We start from the raw sequence: 6,304 nt of genomic DNA on the forward strand, positions 1-6,304 counted from the left end.
TAACCAGCAGAGGCCCTGCCCCTTTAATGACGCACACGTGGCCATGTACCGTATGCCATGAGCACGTTATGAGCCCACAACAATATTTGGGATGAAGACACGATTTATAGATTTGTTCGAGAATTATGTGGTTGAGTGGGATTTCAATTGTAGACTGGCAATATGGTAGATGCCTGGTGGGTCAACTTCTGGTGGGCCAACGTCTTTTAGGGGTTTATGCGGGGCTATTTACTTCCATTTAACTCCAAGAGACCAGCCGCAATTTAGAGGGAGCAGCCCATTAATCAAATTACAATATAGACAGCACGAACCAATTATCAAATCAGTTGAAGAGATATGTGTTACAATCATAAATCATCATCAAAATACTTTAGTATGCAATATTTGATTCCAGTTGGCCAGTGGTCCCCAACCCCCGGTACCGGTCCGCGGATCAACTGGTACCATGGGCTGCACCAGCATAATGTTTTGGAGATGATTTAGTTTAACAGTTCGGACCGGTCAACGCCTTAGATTTATATTGCGGACCAGAGGGGGCCAGGTCCGAATAATGTTTTGGAGATTATTTAGTTTAACAGATCATACGTTTGTGCTTGATCTTTGTTTTTTTGGCGCCGCCTCTGGCCGCTGTTAATATTACATGCATAGTGAGAAGGATGATGTGGTTTTTAGAGCAGCCAGAACCCCCCGCCGGTCCGCAAAATAAAAATAAGGCGTTGACCGGTCCATGGTGATCAAAAGGTTGGGGACCACTGCTGTAGGCAATGTTAATTATTCTCATTATTTTCACACAATAGCTACCAGGTACTCTGTTAGGGGAGGACAGAATGAGGAAAAAATGTTGTGGTAGATGCGGCCAGAGATTTTCCTCATAAACAATATACTGATAACATTGTTTTCAGCAAATGACAAAAAGAAGTTGATCGTAGCAGTATCACGTGTCAGCATAACCAATGGCCTTCTTATTTCAACCATAAGAAGCCACTTTCAGTCCAGGTTTTTCTTCAAAGATATTCATGGCTAAAACTGTCTAGCTTGACATCCAAACAGTTGAAACATCTATTTCATAGCTGAAGCCTAGCATGTGGCAAAGTTATTATGTCTTGCGTGACATTATGCACTAGGATCATCGTCCCTTGATTTGCAGGTGTCCAAACTTTGGCCCGGGGCCCCTTTGTGGCCCATCATCCACATTTTAGCAGCCCGCAACATATCCTAAAAATACATTTTGCTATGGCCCGCAATGCTATTTAAAAAGTAAATTTCAAAAGGTTTGATGGAAGGAATTGTTAGAAGTGGAAAAGAAAATCCTAATTTGCCTCATCAACTTTAACAAAAAGCCTTGACATGAGAGGTTAGAAAAAAAACGACATGTTGACATGTTGTTGGTGCTTGCTTGAATGGTTTTTACAATATTACAATTTTCTGTATGTGGACCTCCGAGGAAAAACTTTAGTTCATTCCTTTGTCTATGGCATTGTTTTTAATATTAGCACGAAATGTCCACAGATGATGGAAATGTCATCTTCTCAATCTGTTTTGATAGTCGGCAACAGTATGAACTCATTTTTGGACTGTGGAATTCTGAAGGTTCAAATGACAAGATCCTCTCCATGTGACCTACATTCCTGCAGTGCTAAACACCTCGCCTTTCTATTGATAGCCTGAAACTCCATCGAGGGAATGGTTAAGATAGATGAAACAAAGGTTATATTTTTGTTGGAGCTTTGACGGGTGTTTCACTGAAGCATCCACCTTCAAATATCGTCTATCATCAATAGTGGAAACTAGGCAAGAGCTGATATCAGATTCTGAAGATGTCGTAAGTTTGAGCAAAATGATTATGGTGCCACAGTAGTGCTGGGCATTCTCGCCTAAAAGTAAAATCATCTATTTTTTTCACACCAAAATCCGATTTCTGATTTGTTACGATTTTCCCCCTCCTTTTTTTTTCTAAGAAAATGAGTGACAGAAAATTTAAAACAAGTTTTGCGTTTATTTTAGCTCGCATCGAACATGCTCTTAGAATTAAAGGGCAAAACATCTGCCTTGAATGAAGTACTTCTGCTAACAAATACAGCGTAGCACATAGCACGTACCATGTTTTTTCAACTTTGAAAAAGAAAAACATTGTAACTCGTATCTCTTAGGATACAAACAAAACAATTTGGATAAATTTGCTGCAAGTGTATGGAATTATTTTCAAAGATGCGGCTTGGTGAGTCAACCGTGCAAGCAGCCAATCATACTCTGCTCCATTTAAAATCCACCTTTGGTAAAATAAGCAAAAAATTAAAGTGCTCATTATTGTTTATAGAAAGTAATAGCAGTTACTGAAACCTTGACTTTTTAACGCCACGGAAAACTATCAACCCGTTTATCAACCCATGCCTAGTGGGAACCATGTTTTTTGAGGTGCATTATAATATAGAAGAGCTAATCTTTCATTAACATTCTATTCATGATGAAGGGAGTGAATGCAGATCATTTGTTGTATTAGTGAGCTCTCTTCTCATCTTGGAGTGCTGAGACTTCAAAGGTGAGTGGTCCAATACTGTATATCGATAGATAGTGGGCATTACAAAGAGTAATTTAAAAACTTTTGAGGATTCCCTTGCTGTAAAACAGACAAGACAGGCGCAAGAGATTGGGGTGGGGTGGGGGGCGGGGGGAGGGGGGGGCTGTCACTTTTTGAAAAAGCTTCCTTTGACATCAGCTGTATTTGACAAGAGCATAATCTTTTTCTAATCAACATGTCTGTAGAAGGTTTCATTCCTGACAGCTCAGGGGATGCCAGTTGTGAATGTTTTTACTCGTGAGGCTATTTGAGACCTTGTGGCGATAAAGGCCTATACAAATATTGCAAATTTGACTTTGACACTGACTTTGATTTTTTTCATGAGCTACAGATGTTAGTTTTAGATACGGGTGAACTTCAATTCCACTCTACCCTCCTCCAGAATAAACCCACTCCTCGCCTGTCCTAGCACGTGACACGGCTAGAGGCGCTTCTGGTTTTAGGCAGCAGGTAGCGCTCCAAGGCCGAGATGGTAATAGTAACCGGCTTTGTTTCATGCTTCCCAGAGAAGAGGGACTGCTGCCTAATAAGTGGAACATGAGGAGAGAAAGGGATAGAGGTTCGTGCTCCCTCCCTGTCTTTTTGTCTTAAGCCTCCTCCACTATATTTAGATTCAAACATCTCATGAGGGACACTAGGGAGCTCACAGAGCAAAAACAAGGAATCAAATGTGACAAGTAAAGTGCTATTAAATAGTGTTTGAGGAATTCTGTTGAAATATTCATTCTTGTTATTTATACACAAATGGTTACCATCAAATGGTTCATCTTTACACAGCTAGGCTACTGTTGATAAAGACATGATTGTGCATGATTTCTTATAGGCTAGGTGAGAAACTAAGCTTCAGACAGGATATGACACCTACTACGGTACAGTACAGTACAGGCAAGGCCAGGATAGACTAGAATCAGACATCCTAGGTTTGGTTAAGATAAAACCTGAGAAAAATATACTTGGATGAGCTAAGGTAGACAAAGATAGTGTAGCCTCGATGAGGAAATGTTGGGGAATTAAACGATCAATAAGAACAGGGCATTAAAGGACAACACAGGATATGATGTAATCAGCTACCTATATTGGGAAAGGCTACAGTTGGTTGGGCTAGGAGACTATAGGGTGGGACATGACAGGATAGGCCAGGGATAGGGAACCTGTTTCTCGAGAGCTGTGTCCTGCCTGTTTTTTAATGAAGCCCAATGTTGATGTTGTCATGAAGCCAAATGTTCCTTATTTTATTTATTCGGAATTTAAATCCAAGCACTGTTCCTGAATTAGAATTTTTTTCTATCCTATTTGCACAGTAACTGCCATAGATGAGCATGGTGGGAAATGGTAGGGACCCAAATGCAGGGAGGAAGGGTGTGCTCAAAAATAATCATTTAATTTGGTTTAGATCACCAGCACAACAGAAATAATATCACATCGACAATGAGCCGACAAGAAGTGAAAGAAAACAGGACACTAAAACTGACAAGGAACACCTGGGCATGACACAATAGGTGCAGGGAGCTGATTGGCATACACGAGGTAAGCAGGTTAACGAGGACAGTTGGACACACAACTAACAAGAAACTGACGCAAGAGGAGCAGAAACATGAACTCAAAAACATGAACAAAACCCCAACCAACAAACCGAGAATGTAAAAAGACAAATAAAAACCCCATAAAAGCCCAGGACAAAAAAACCCTCATACCAACCAAAACAACAGATATCGCCCCAGAATATAACAAAAACATTGAGGTCATATCATTTGATTGGTCTTTGTAATTAGAAACTGTCTGCCGCGCAACAGCTGACAGTTGTGTTATTTTAGATTAAGCCGAACATATTCTTTTGTCTTCTGTGATGTAATAAAAGTCAACATGTCAACACTGTTGTGTCCAGAGAAAGACTTTAAGCTTCACTTTGTCATCACTTGGAGATTAAACGAGCCGGCCGTTCTTCAATTGTGTTCAGGATAGTTTCATATTAAAATTGCTCAGAGAGACTCACTTCATCAAATCAAATCATCCTACGAGGACACGGTAAGTGACATCAAAAACGTTTGGAGCTGGTTTAAATGTGACTAGTGACATTCTATGAGGTAAACACTCTTTTTCCAGGACAAACTAGGACAAGGTAAGATTTGAAGTTAGCAAAGCTTATAGTAGAGAGAAGGAAGGACAAGCTCAGCTAGTTGTATAGGATACAATATGATTTTGTTGTATGAGACAGGACAGGAAGGCTGGACAGGTGAATTGCTTTGGAAAACAAAAATCTTGGAAGTATTGTACAGTATAACAAAAAAGGACTTTTGCATTTTCGGCACTCATGCCAAAATTTTGCATCACTGCACTTTTCTCACATTAGAAAGTATGTATTAAGAACAGCGATTTTCCCTTTGATTTATTTCAATGCAGCTGCCATTTGCCTTGCTTTAATCTCACCCTTTTTTGCGAACAATTTAAAAGGACCCTTGCAGCTTTCTGAATATTAACGAAGTCATGCATGTGACACCCGTGCCTCTTTGTGTTTGATCGCACGTGACTGAGTTTGCATTTTATATAAAAGCAGGATTTGTATCTACCATTTCTAGCACATGAAGATCCAAAATGTGTTTGCAAGTGAAAGCCCCTTCAAGTGAATGTGGGCCGAGAAGATTTCTTCAAACCGGCTGTGAAGTGGGTCACTTAAGTAACATTCATTAATGATTAACACTTTCAGTATGTGGGTGCACAAAACAAATCCAGTGATGAGGCAGGTTCAGAAGAGGAATATATTAGAGACCATAAATATGTATCGAACTGGCGTGCTGTCTGAGTGGTGATATTCGGTACGTGGTAGTATTCCCTTGAGAAGCACTGTCATGGAAACTTGGAAGAGGCCACTCTTTCTGACTTGTGCAATAAAAGACTGTCATATTTGCTGCCTCAGACATGCACATCCTGTGTGTGTTCAAGAGTCTCGAGCACAGGAAATTATCAATGCACCAACTGAAGTTCATGTGAATCATAAAGAAACAAAATGCGACAAACATGGAATGCTGTGTTCTGCTAGGGCTGTGGTTCTCAAATTGGGGTTATATGAGATTTTAACAGGGTTTCTTCGGGTGTCAGCGAATGTAATCTAATCATTGTTAATGACTGAAAAGGGCTTAAAAAGATTTCACAGGGAGTACATCGTTGAGAAAAGGGTGAGAACCACTGGACTAAGCTATGGCTAAGGATATAGTCTTCTTTTTTATATTATTATCTTGAAGGTTCATATCTAGATATTGATACTATAACAATATATCACTCATTGCAACTGGGGAGCAGTGGTGAGTGAGGGTATGAAGCATGATGGTTTGATAAAAATGGCAATGGCCTGTCAGCTCACATTATCCCTAAAGCGCTTGTTGTATTTTGTTCATAAATAAACACAAGGAAATTCATGTCATTTTCTTCAACGAAAAGACAAAGTTCTTAACACTCCTGGCTTCTTGGGCTTCTGAATTTCTTGATGGCACCATAGAGCATCATGAAGCTTCATTACTTCACAAAGCTTCATTTGGCCATCAATAGTTGCAGTGGATAAGAAGTTTGAATGGTATAGGACAAGCTATGTAGGCCAGTGTCTCTCAAATATTTTTTGAAAAAGCCCTTCCTGAGGAAAGAGCCCCCCCCCACACACACACACACACACACACACTCGTGTGGTGACTGTAAATTGGATCGTTATCTATGAAAATTGTATAAATATACCTG

This window comes from Hippichthys cyanospilos, chromosome 18, assembly GCF_059441005.1.
Source record: "Hippichthys cyanospilos isolate Australia breed blue-spotted pipefish chromosome 18, RoL_Hcya_1.0, whole genome shotgun sequence".
Classification (NCBI taxonomy): Eukaryota; Metazoa; Chordata; class Actinopteri; order Syngnathiformes; family Syngnathidae; genus Hippichthys; species Hippichthys cyanospilos.